General features: G+C 40.7%; 1 protein-coding gene across 1 annotated transcript in view; it reads right to left on the bottom strand.

Annotated features, from left to right (window-relative positions):
- Window positions 1-12,397, bottom strand: part of LOC110527984 (rap1 GTPase-activating protein 1) — a 168,178-nt gene extending 155,781 nt beyond the window's left edge. The window contains exon 1 of the mRNA XM_036983493.1: window positions 11,777-12,397. The gene's annotated coding sequence lies outside the window, so the exon portion shown is untranslated. The remainder of the gene's footprint in view (window positions 1-11,776) is intronic.
- Window positions 12,398-14,117: the final 1,720 nt, after the last annotated feature.

Raw genomic sequence — 14,117 nt, 5'->3', positions numbered from 1 at the left:
ATTTAGCAATTTTTGCTGATTTTTCATGTAAAACCTAACTGGAATGATAACCATGTCATTCCCAGAAACTTCAAACACCTCAGATATTATTTTCAGGCCAACAATACAATTATTCTGTGTTCACTCAATAGTTGGGCGGAAAAGCTCTGAGAGAAAATACAGCACATTCGTAAATTAGTAAAGTCTTCTTGACTTTTTTCACATTTTGTTATGTTTTTACATTTTTTTCCTCATCAATTTACATACATTTTTTTCCTCGTCAATTTACACACAATACCCCATAATGACAAAGAAAAAAACATTTTTTTAGAAATGTTTGCAAATATATTAAAACTAAAAAACAGAAATACCTTATTTGCATAAGTATTCAGACCCTTTGCTATGAGACTCAAAATTGAGCTCAGGTGCATCCTGATTCCATTGATCATCCTTGTGATGTTTCTACAACTTGATTGGAGTCCACCTGTGGTAAATTCAATTGGACATTTATTTGGAAAGGCACACGTGTCTGTATAAGGTCCCGCAATTACATGTAAAGGTTTGTACAATAATTGGACTGTAATTGACTATTTCTGTGGTACCCACAGGAGGAACTCCATGCTCATGGCCAACGTGCGTGCTGGCCTTTGTCTCTGCTGCTTTCATGGGCTTCTCTAAGATGGGTGGCTCATGGGAGATGCTGATCATCGGGCGCTTCGTGGTGGGACTTTACTCCAGCCTCTCAACTGACTTTGTACCCATGTACGTGGGTGAGGTGGCCCCCACTGCCCTTCGAGGAGCCCTGGGTACCCTCCACCAGCTGGGCATTGTCACGGGAATCCTGATGGCACAGGTCAGTGCCAGTCGCCACAGAGATATTATATGGAGAGTAAGGGATAATACAGTGCCTTCGGAAAGTATTCAGACCACTTAACCATTTCCACATTTTGTTACGTTACAGCCTTATTCTAAAATGCATTAAATAAATACAAATCCTCAGCAATTTGCACACACTACCTATAATGACAAAGCAAAAACCTTATTTACAGTATTCAGACCCTTTGCTATGAGAGTCTATGTATCCTGTTTCCATTGATCATCCTTAAGATGTTTCTACAACATGATTGAAGTCCACCTGTGGCAAATTCAATTGATTGGACATGATTTGGAAAGGTACAAACGTGTCTATCTATATAAGGTCGCACAGATTACAGTGCATGTCAGAGCAAAAACTAAACGATGAGGTTGAAGGAATTGTCCGTAGAGCTACGAGACAGGATTGTGTCAAGACACAGATCTGGGGAAGTGTATCAAAAACGTTCTGCAGCATTGAAGGTCCCCAAGAACACAGTGGCCTACATTCTTCTTAAATGGAAGAAGTTTGGAACCATCAAGAAGCTTCCCAGAGCTTGCTGTCCAGCCAAACTGAGCAATCCGGGGATAAGGTCCTTGGTCGGTGAGGTGACCAAGAATCCAGTGGTCACTCTGACAGAGCTCCAGAGTTCCTCTGTGGAGATTGGAGAACCTTCCAGAAGGACTTCCATCTCTGCAGCACTCCACCAATCAGGCCTTTACGGTAGAGTGGCCAGATGGAAGCCACTACTTTGGAATGTCAATGTCAAAGCCATGTCAATGGCTGTGCGAAGTTGCTGGATATTGGTGGGAACTGGAACACTCATATCTCATATGTCACTGTCATATGTGTCGATCCAGATCATCCCAAACATGGTCAATGGTGAGTATAAAATGTTCTGCTTCCAGGAATTTCGTATAGATCCTTGCGACATGGGGCTGTGTATTATCATGCTGAAACATGAGGTAATGGCAGCGGATGAATGGCATGACAATGGGCCTCAGTATCTCGTCACGGTATCTCTGTGCATTCAAATTGCCGTTGATAAAATGCAATTGTGTTCGTTGTCCGTAGCTTATGTCTGCCCATATCATAACCCCACTGCCGCCATGGGACACTCTGTTCACAACATTGACATCAGTAAACCATTGCACACACGTCGCCATACACATTGGAGGAAGTGACAAATTCTCTAAAGCGACGTTGGATGCGGCCTATGATAAATAAATGAACATTCAATTCTCTGGCATAAACTCTGGTGGACATTCCTGGAGTCAACATGCCAATTGCACAGTCCCTCAAAACTTGAGACATACGTGACATTGTTTTGTGTGACAAAACTGCACATTTTAGAGTGGTCTTTTATTGTCCCCAGCACAAGGTGCAACTGTGTAATGATCATACTTTTTAATCAGCTTCTTGATATGTCACACCTGTCAGGTGGGTGGATTAGCTTGGCAAAGGAGAAATGCTCACTAACAGGGATGTAAACAAATTTGTGCACAACATTTGAGAGAAATACACTTTTTGTGTGTATGTAAAATTTCTGGGATCTTTTATTTCAACTCATGAAACATGGGACCAACACTTTACATGTTGCATTTATATTTCTGTTCAGTGTAGTTTGTAACAAGCTTGTACTCAGAGGGCCAACTCTGCCTAAAATATCATCACACCAAGTCCCAGTCAAATGAATTTGTCCTTCTCCCAAACTATTAGACTTTCATGGTGGTAGCACATTTTAAACGTTATCCATTCATTGACCCTGGGAGAAGGCCCTTTCTCACAGGGTCCATTATTTTCAGCCAAATAATTCGGACTAATAAATAAATCTTGTTTATGACTCCATTCACACCAATTGCAAAATATGATCCCGCCGCAATTATTTATTCAGAACAGGTTCGATTTTTGCGTCTTTTCTCGCATGTGAAAATAAGCTGTTGACCAATATATATTTTTATCTGGGAGACTGACAGGCCACACACGGCCACTGAGAGGCCTGTGGGTTTATTGTGTGAATGAATGAATTTCTCTTTGCAATGAATCAGCGCAGCATTGCATCAATTTAGCCAACACATCACACCAGAGCTTCAGATCGCTCTCACCATTATAACTTCCCCGCAAGTTCATTGCCAACACTGTAGCCTATTTTATAGCCATTCAGCAAGCAAGAGGATCGATCTAGGCCTATTAGTTAAATATGTTTCAAACTATATTTCTATTCATTGCCTATCTAGGCTTCTCGTTCAAGAGCTAGACAGAAGGACAAGAGATAGGCCAGTGCAGTTGCAAGCGGAAATGCGTGAATTGTGCAAGAAGGGAACAAAGAAGAATAGAGAGATGTGTAATATATTAAAGCATCATTCTTATTATTTAGATGGTGTAGCAGTCAGGCAGGCGTCTTTTGTCTTCGTCTTGCCGTGTCCTGTGTATATATATTTTTTCTTAACCCCAACTTCAACATACTCTCCTACAACCCGCCTCATCCAATGTGGTATGGATCTGCCATTTTCTTTACTTTAGAACCGGAACCCCCAACAGAAGCTAGCCATCTAACTAGCTACTAGCTAGTAGTCAGCTAGCCACTGCAAGACACCTCTGCTGTCTTCAACCAGGATCTCAGCGATCACTGTCTCATTGCCTGTGTCCGTAATGGGTCTGTGGTCAAACGACCACACCTCATCACTGTCAAACGCTCCCTAAAACACTTAATCGAGTTGGCCTTTCTAATCGACCTGGCCCGGGAATCCTGGAAGGAGATTGACCTCAGTCCGTCAGTAGAAGATGCCTGTTTATTCTTTAAAAGTGCTTTCCTCACAATCCTAAATAAGCATGCCCCATTCAAAAAATGTAGAACTAAGAACCCTTGGTTCACCCCAGAATTGACTGCACAAAAACATCCTGTGGCATTCTGCATTAGCATCAAATAGACCCCACGATTGGCAACTTTTCAGGGAAGTTAGGAACCAATACACACAGGCAGTTAGGAAAGCAAAGGCTAGCTTTTTCAAACAGAAATGTTCATCCTGCAGCACAAACTCTAAAAAGTTCTGGGACACTATAAAGTCCATGGAGAATAAGACCACCTCCTCCTAGCTGCCCACTGTACTGAGGCTAGGAAACACTGTCACCACCAATAAATCCATGATAATTGAGAATTTCAATAAGCATTTTTCTACGGCTGTTCATGCTTTCCACTTGGCCACCCCTACCTTGGTAAACAGCCCTTCACCCCCCACAGAAAATTGCCCAAGCCTCCCACATTTCTCCTTCACCCAAATCCAGATAGCTGATGTTCTGAAATAGCTGCAAAATCTGGACCCCCACAAATCAGCAAGACTAGACAATCTGGACCCTCTCTTTCTAAAATTATCAGCCGAAATTGTTGCAACCCCTATTACTAGCCTGTTTAACCTCTCCTTCGTGCCGTCTGAGATTCCCAAAGATTAGAAAGCAGCTGCGGTCATCCCCCTCTTCAAAGGGGGAGACAATCTAGACCCAAACTGCTACAGACCTATATCTATCCTACCCTGCCATTCTAAGGTCTTTGAAATCCGAGGTAACAAACAGATCACCGACCATTTTGACTCCCACCGTACCTTCTCCACTATGCAATCTGGTTTCCGAGCTGGTCATGGGTGCACCTCAGCCATGCTCGAGGTCCTAAATGATATCATAACCTCCATCGATAAGAGACAATACTGTGCAGCTGTATTCATAGACCTGGCCAAGGCTCTCGACTCTGTCAATCACCACATTGTTATCGGCAGACTCAACAGCCTTGGTTTCTCAAATGACTGCCTCGCCTGGATCACCAACTACTTCTCAGACAGTTCAGTGTGTCAAATCGGAGAGCCTGTTGTCCGGACCTCTGGCAATCTCTATGGGGGTGCCACAGTGTTCAATTCCCGCCCGTCCAATGCCCGCCCGTCTAGCATCACTACTCTGGACGGTTCTGACTTTAGAATATGTGGACATCTACAAATACATATGTGTCTGGTTAGATTATAAACTCTCCTTCCAGACTCACAGACTCGCATCTCCAATCAAAAAATTAAATCTAGAATCGGCTTCCTATTTCACAACAAATCATCCTTCTCTCATGCTGCCAAACATACCCTCATAAAACTGACTAGACCACCGATCCTTGACTTCGGCGATGTCATTTACAAAATAGCCTCCAACACTCTACTCAGCAAATTGGATGCAATCTATCACAGTGCCATCCGTTTTGTCACCAAAGCCCCATATACTACGCACCACTGCAACCTGCTCTCGCTCTCTGACCCTCAATTCATATTCGTCGCCAAACCCACCTCCAGGTCATCTAGTCTTTGCTAGGTAAAGCCCTGCCTTATCTCAGCTCACTGGTCACCATAGCAGCACCCACACGTAGCACGCGCTCCAGCAGGTATATTTACTGCCTTTCCTTCCAGTTCTCTGCTGCCAATGACTGGAACGATTTGCAAAAATCACTGAAGCTGGAGACTCATATCTCCCTACTTGCACATTCATCTTCTGCACATCTATCACTCCAGTCTCTATCAATCCAGTTTTTAATTGTAATTATTTTTCCACTATGGCCTATTGATTGCCTTACCTCACTTATCTTACCTAATTTGCACACATTGTATATATTTGTTTTTTCTATTGTGTTATTGACTGTGTTTTGTTTATTCCATGTGTAACTCTGTGTTGTTGTTTGTGTCGCACTGCTTTGCTTTATCTTGGCCAGGTCGCAGTTGTAAATGAGAACTTGTTCTCAACTAGCCTACCTGGTTAAATAAAGGTGAAATATATATGTTTTTTTAATTGGTTAAATATGATAGGCCTGCTAATGTGAATCTAGGCTACCACCTGTGCTATAGGCAACCCTAAAAGACAGAGACAAAAAAATAGCCCTGAGTTAGCCTGCCCCAGAACAGTTTAGTTCTGAAGGATTTGTTGCCATAGAAATGTACAGTGCCTTGCGAAAGTATTCGGCCCCCTTGAACTTTGCGACCTTTTGCCACATTTCAGGCTTCAAACATAAAGATATAAAACTGTATGTTTTTGTGAAGAATCAACAACAAGTGGGACACAATCATGAAGTGGAACGACATTTATTGGATATTTCAAACTTTTTTAACAAATCAAAAACTGAAAAATTGGGCGTGCAAAATTATTCAGCCCCCTTAAGTTAATACTTTGTAGCGCCACCTTTTGCTGCGATTACAGCTGTAAGTCGCTTGGGGGATGTCTCTATCAGTTTTGCACATCGAGAGACTGAATTTTTTTCCCACTCCTCGTTGCAAAACAGCTCGAGCTCAGTGAGGTTGGATGGAGAGCATTTGTGAACAGCAGTTTTCAGTTCTTTCCACAGATTCTCGATTGGATTCAGGTCTGGACTTTGACTTGGCCATTCTAACACCTGGATATGTTTTATTTTTGAACCATTCCATTGTAGATTTTGCTTTATGTTTTGGATCATTGTCTTGTTGGAAGACAAATCTCCGTCCCAGTCTCAGGTCTTTTGCAGACTCCATCAGGTTTTCTTCCAGAATGGTCCTGTATTTGGCTCCATCCATCTTCCCATCAATTTTAACCATCTTCCCTGTCCCTGCTGAAGAAAAGCAGGCCCAAACCATGATGCTGCCACCACCATGTTTGACAGTGGGGATGGTGTGTTCAGCTGTGTTGCTTTTACGCCAAACATAACGTTTTGCATTGTTGCCAAAAAGTTCAATTTTGGTTTCATCTGACCAGAGCACCTTCTTCCACATGTTTGGTGTGTCTCCCAGGTGGCTTGTGGCAAACTTTAAACAACACTTTTTATGGATATCTTTAAGAAATGGCTTTCTTCTTGCCAGTATTCCATAAAGGCCAGATTTGTGCAATATACGACTGATTGTTGTCCTATGGACAGAGTCTCCCACCTCAGCTGTAGATCTCTGCAGTTCATCCAGAGTGATCATGGGCCTCTTGGCTGCATCTCTGATCAGTCTTCTCCTTGTATGAGCTGAAAGTTTAGAGGGACGGCCAGGTCTTGGTAGATTTGCAGTGGTCTGATACTCCTTCCATTTCAATATTATTGCTTGCACAGTGCTCCTTGGGATGTTTAAAGCTTGGGAAATCTTTTTGTATTCAAATCCGGCTTTAAACTTCTTCACAACAGTATCTCGGACCTGCCTGGTGTGTTCCTTGTTCTTCATGATGCTCTCTGCGCTTTTAACGGACCTCTGAGACTATCACAGTGCAGGTGCATTTATACTGAGACTTGATTACACACAGGTGGATTATATTTATCCTCATTAGTCATTTAGGTCAACATTGGATCATTCAGAGATCCTCACTGAACTTCTGGAGAGAGTTTGCTGCACTGAAAGTAAAGGGGCTGAATAATTTTGCACGCCCAATTTTTCAGTTTTTGATTTGTTAAAAAAGTTTGAAATATCCAATAAATGTCGTTCCACTTCATGATTGTGTCCCACTTGTTGTTGATTCTTCACCAAAAAATACAGTTTTATATCTTTATGTTTGAAGCCTGAAATGTGGCAAAAGGTCGCAAAGTTCAAGGGGGCCGAATACTTTTACAAGGCACTGTACCTGGCTAAAATGTAGGCCACTTTCGTACGACCTCAGATAGAACTCAGAGCTGACCAAAGTTACCTAGCTAACTCCTCAAATAAGCCTACCTGAGGTTATATCTTAGGGGTATTTTGTTCTTGAGTGCTTATGTACTGTTTGTGCACTCCTCAATAAGGAGCATGTTGTAACTAAAATGAAAAAAAATGTCATGTTAACCTGTGGACCCAGAAATGTGCCTATTCAATAGCACACCAGAGATTTCAGGATTGTGGCTAGCGGTAGAAAGCGCTGCTTGACAGCGAGTTTTAGCACCATGGCAGGGGAGAGCGCTTCTGCAGGTGGGCCCGCCCCTCACACAAGCAGCATTCATAAAGAGCAAATTCGAGACACCATAGGGGCATACTACGTATTAGGTTTGAGGATTTAGCGAGGTAACTTTAATCCACTCTGAGGTCAACTTGGGATAACTGCTCATACGAAAGTTGCTCATCTTTTAGCCAGGTACATTTCTATGGCAACGAATCCTTCAGAACTAACCTGCTCCAGGGTAGGCTAACTCCATTTATCCTGAATTGTCTGAGTCACGAGTTGAGGACCAATAAAATCAGATATCCTCCCTCTCGCAAAGATTGTGTCATCATCCCCTTCATTTAAGGAAGACGACTGATAAAATATTTTATTAATCAAATGTTTTTGGGAGGGGTAAAATATTTAGTCATGTTAAAACACAGGAGTCATTTAGTAATGAAAGCAGTTGCTTTCCAAACTATACGTTTTTTTGCGTGATTTTATTTAGAAATTTGAAAAAAGATGACAGCTGCAACCTATCATAGACATATAATCCATTAATTGGCAGTTCCCATTCAAGTCAAGACTGGCAGCCATTACTAGTGTACTAGAGGTCGACCGATTATGAATTTTCAAAGCCGATACCGATACCGATTTATTAGAGGATCAAAAAAGCCGATACCGATATTTTTTGTTGGAAAAATGACAATTACAACAATACTGAATTAACACTTATTTTAACTTAATATAATACATCAATAAAATCAATTTAGCCTCAATTAAATAATGAAACATGTTCAATTTAGTTTAAATAATGCAAAAACAAAGTGTTGGAGAAGAAAGTAAAAGTGCAATATGTGCTATGTAAGAAAGCTAACGTTTCAGTTCCTTGCTCAGAACATGAGAACATATGAAAGCTGGTGGTTCCTTTTAACATCAGTCTTCAATAATCCCAGGTAAGAAGTTTTAGGTTGTAGTTATTATAGGCATTATATGACTATTTCCCTCTATACCATTTGTATTTCATTAACCTTTGACTATTGGATGTTCTTATAGGCACTTTAGTATTGCCAGGGAAACAATATAGCTTCCGTCCCTCTAGTTAGCGCGCGCTAACTAGCTAGCCATTCACTTCGGTTACACCAGCCTCATCTCGGGAGTTGATAGGCTTGAAGTCATAAACGGCGCAATGCTTGACGCACAACGAAGAGCTGCTGGCAAAACGCACGAAAGTGCTGTTTGAATGAATGTTTACGCGCCTGCTTCTGCCTACCACCGCTCAGTCAAATACTTAGATACTTGTATGCTCAGTCAGATTATATGCAATGCAGGACACGCTAGATAATATCTAGTAATATCATCAACCATGTGTAGTTAACTAGTTATTATGATTGATTGTTTTTTATAAGATAAGTTTAATGCTAGCTAGCAACTTACCTTGGTTTACTGCATTCGCGTAACAGGCAGTCTCCTTGTGGAGTGCAACGAGAGAGAGAGAGGCAGGTCGTTATTGCGTTGGACTAGTTAACTGTAAGGTTGCAAGGTTGGATCCCCCGAACTGACAAGGTGAAAATCTGTCGTTCTGCTCCTGAACAAGGCAGTTAACCCACTGTCCCTAGGCCGTCATTGAAAATAAGAATGTGTTCTTAACTGACTTGCCTAGTTAAATAAAGGTATAATAAAAATAAAAAATAACATTTTTTTTTTTAATCGGCAAATCGGCGCCCAAAAATACAGATTTCCGATTGTTATGAAAACTTGAAATCGGCCCAAATTAATCGGCCATTCCAATTAATCGGTCGACCTCTATAGTGTACCCATGAGTTTAACAGTCAAATTTTCAGGTTTAGAGGTTACAAAACCCTTCTATAGATTATATGCATATTCAGTCATTGGTTATGTCTATGGCCAAAATGAAACAAGCTGTTCCACAGCTTTGTAGTATACCACTCTGGGAGAAGAGAAAGAACTGAGATGTTTGGCATGGGCTGCAGCATCAGGGGGAACGAACGCTACTTCTGATTGTGATTATTGTTCCAATTTCCCTTTCCCTAAATTTAGAATTGCAAAACAATAGGGAATAAAATGATCAATTAGATTAAACTGCAAGTGCACCACAGAGTGTAGATTCTGAGAGTGTTGAGTAGGTCGCAATGTTTTATGGTAAATCTTGAGTTCACTCTAATTTTCATTTTACATAGAAGAATGAACAAAGGCATGTTCCAGAATATAGAAAGAGGGGTACATGGGTGCCAGCTCAAGTGTTTTTAAAGACAAAACTGGGAAATTTCAAGGCAATGGAATCTTAGTTTATATCTTTGCTCATTTAGCAGACTTATTTCAGGAAAATGTTGGGCTGGTACCAATGAGGAATGCTCAGATGGCTACAAAAGTATTGGTTTATCTGCCAACAGATCATCTGGATGACCTTAACTTACTACTTGCATAGAAAATTGCTGGAGGGAGGGAGCATTGTAGTTTTCCAAGGAACCTCATGACAACGTCTTAATATGGTAACAAGAGCAACGACGACAACATCACCAATGACAACAGCCTGTCCCTGAAATACACGGCCTCATAGGTACATCATCAAGTGGAATTTACATAAACAAACCAAAAACTGAACTAGGCCAACAGACGATCAGCATTGGCCTGCGGCAAAATTGAGCCGTCAGTAGGCTCCCACACTTTCAGCAGAAAATAATGGAATTTTTCTGTTTTATTCCTGTGAAGTGTAGAGACCCATTAATTACATCCAGAAGGTCAGTCTAGAAGGAAACAAAAAGCAAATAGCTTTAGGACCCTGGACTACATTGCACCCAAGCAGCTGTCAGTTTTTCTTCACAGAGAGGAGGGGACAATGCAAGCCTATCCAGCCATAAGCAACAGGGGAATACTATGTTGATGTTAAGGCTTGGAGACATTGACAGTGTTACATTTTTCTCTCAATATAAAATATCTCAATCCATGAATTTCTGGAGAGTACTGTCTTTTTTAACCTTAGTTAATAGACTTTCCTTGTTGCAAATGGTTTGCGAAAGCAATCAAAAGCCCATACTGAATCAACTGCTAATTTGTTTTTCCAATTACTGCTGAGACATAAGGCTGACGAAGCAAACTAACTGTGGATAGAGAGAGAGAGATAAAATAGTCTGCCGGCTTGCCCCAGCTCCACCGCAGCACTGAGTCTAACTCTCATTGCTGAGATGGGAAAAATATCTCTGACAATGATACATACAACAGACAAGGTTCAGAGTCTCATTCACCAGGCGTATAGCTTGCACTCTAAGATAATTAGTCATAGTATACTGTAGATAAAACATCTAGATACGACTATCACTGAGCAACCCCTAGAAAAAATGACTTTGACACTGCTGACCTAAAGACAACTGGTTTTTAAATCAGCTTTTGTAACTGGAAATTAAGCCTTTATCCCTTTTCTGGATTGGGCCTTCAAGGATATATTTGGAAATCAAATCATGTATTTATCAACTGTAGTTGCCATCATAGTAAGGTAATAGGTATTCATGATCAACTAGAGGCCATGGACAGTACTTTTACATGTGCATAATAAGGAGCTGTGTGACACCTGCTATATGGGCTTTATTTTACAGCGGGTCATACTTCTAAATGTTATTATTACAGACTTATAACGTTAACTACCTGGTAACATGCCTACATAACAATATATCAACTGTTCTGTTTCATTGGGACTCATAGAGCAGAGTCGTGATATACAACTTGATATACCAGGTAGTAAGAAACTGTGTAGGCTGCTACATCATAAATAAAGGAGTTGCCACTCCTTACTACTCTCTCGACAGGCTACTAGAGCGCAACAAGGTATTGTGCTATGTACATCAGCGGAGCGTGTTATGGTCAGTGAAATAAACACGTGACTATAAGGGTTGTTTCGGCAGATCGTACGCTAATTTAAGTATAGCCTAACATAGAAGACAAATTAGATGGTTGAACGTTTTATGCGCTATATGAGACTTGATAATCAGAGAAAGAAAATAAAAACTACAACCATATGGACACTATAAAATGCAACATGCCGACTCTTAAAAAACAAAAACAATATCTTACCTTTTGGTGGAGCCAGTACGGCTGCATCCACTGGATGAATCGGTTCTTGTATGCTTGGCGCGCGACTAACCGCTTTACAGGTGAACTCGTTGAAAAAAACGACCAGTTCATCGATGTTTCTTCACGTCTCAAGCGTTTGGGTAGCTCTCAATGTTTAATTTGGCCAATTTTCTCTATTCAGAAAGCCTGAGCAGAGCAGTTGTGATGTTCGACAAATCCGCTCTCGACGTATCAGCGTAGATCTAGTACAGTGTAACCTAACGTAGCAAGTAAAAATAAACAGTTTTTCCTTGAGATCCTATAAAATATGCTGTCACTGTCACGTGCTCAATCCCCACAGACCCCTCAATACCCAATGTTCGATACAAGCCAAATGGTAAGGCAGCAAATAAAAAAACATTCCTACAATGGAAGAATAAAGACTATCATATTTTATTATAGCCAATTAAAAAACAATTGTCCAATCTCACCAGCACTTCTGTGGAAGGTAAGATGTGTTTGTAGGCTTTAGCCTTTTAATATTTTCTAACTGTTGAAAAAAAAAATCTTGATTGATTGATTAGTCATGTTTATGTTAACGTACAGGCTACCTGCTGATAATCATTATTCTCCTTGATAGAATAGAAGCAGGAGGGAGGGACAGACACAATTGTTATCTTCCCTTCCCTGCTCAAATTCTATACTCCCCCCCCCCCCCCAAAAAAAAATAAAATAAAATACCTATAGACCTAGAAAAACAGCCTTGGCCAGCAGTTTGACACACCCATTGGCCCAGGGGGATACTGGCTCTCTTCTGATCTGACTTTCATTCCAAATTCAGTTGGTGAGGAATATGTCTCATCATGTAGACTACTTGACAGGACATGTGCAGGGTGATCTACAGATGATAACTTTTATTCAGTCCTCCCATCCTCTGCTCTGTTAAATATATTTATGTTCTTTTACATCCCTCTCCTTTAACACTTGAAAGGCAGAGTGAGTCATTTTCAAAGTCATGACCCCTCTGTCCGTGACTTTTCTTAAATAAGTCTCATCCATCTTCCTTTCTCCCACTCTCCCTGTCAATCAAAGATAAGAACAGTAAATGTACTTCCCTGGCTGTGTTACAACATATGAAAATCTTGATTTGAATCTTGGACTTGTTTCATATGATAGTGTCACACTTAAAAGCACAAATGTTCATAAAGTGTATACAGATGTAAGATCTTAAATTGAGCCAGTTTGCTACAGCAGGAAAATAATCCTGCAGCAACAGGAAATGTAAATTATTACGTGAATGTCAATTAATGTAGATTTTTGTAGGGGCTTATACATTTTTCGTAAGGGGAAATCAAGTCAGAAATTTCAGAGAGGAAATGTCTAACTTCACCTTTTACAACCTCAATATACCCTACAACTTTAAAATGTCTTCCTGCAACAGGGTGATCAAATTGAGATCCTACATCTGTATCATTTTATCCCAACCTCAGTTTAATCAGAGTATTTGATCTCTGCTTTTCATAGAGAGATGTGAAACTCATCTGCTACCGGTGAACATACAAAACATGCTGATATCAAAGTCCCATTTCCACAGCCACATTAGCTCTCTTGAAACTACTCAAGACCTTAATATATTTTCAAGTGTCTTGTATATTTATCATCATATGAATGGAAGGCTTTGAGACAGATATTCTGCTATTAGTAGAAGAGATTTATGCATATAAGACGAGAGCCTTTGAGTGACTCACCATTGAGTTCCTTTGTAATCTTTCTTTCAAGAAACAGTGCTTTCGGAAGTATTCAGACCCCTTGACTTTTTACACATTTTGATAAGTTACAGCTTTATTCTAAAATGCATTAAATAAAAGCCATCAGCAATCTACACACAATACCCCATATTGACAAAACGAAGACAGGTTTTAAGAAATAAAAAAACAGAAGTAACATATTTACATAACTATTCAGACACTTTGCTATGAGACTTGAAATTGAGCTCAGGTGCATCCTGTTTCCATTGATCATCCTTGAGATGTTTCTACAACTTGATTGGAGTCCAACTGTGGTAAATTCAATTGATTGGACATGATTTGGAAAGGCCCACACCTGTCTACATAAGGTCCCACAGTTGACAGTGCATGTTAGAGCAAAAACCAAGCCATTCCTCCAAGCTGAAGGAATTGAATGTCCCCAAGAACACAATGTCCTCTATCATTCTTAAATAGAAGAAGTTTGGAACCACCAAGACTCTTCCTAGAGCTGTCTGCCCGGCCAAACTGAGCAAGGAAAACCATATCTGCAGCACTCCACCAACCAGGCCTTTATGGTAGAGTGGCAAACGGAAGCCACTCCTCAGTAAAAGGCA

The sequence above is a fragment of the Oncorhynchus mykiss genome, chromosome 7 (genome assembly GCF_013265735.2).
Source record: "Oncorhynchus mykiss isolate Arlee chromosome 7, USDA_OmykA_1.1, whole genome shotgun sequence".
In the NCBI taxonomy this organism is placed as follows: Eukaryota; Metazoa; Chordata; class Actinopteri; order Salmoniformes; family Salmonidae; genus Oncorhynchus; species Oncorhynchus mykiss.
Note: the sequence above shows the minus strand (reverse complement) of the source record. Positions and strands in the feature narration are given on the sequence as shown.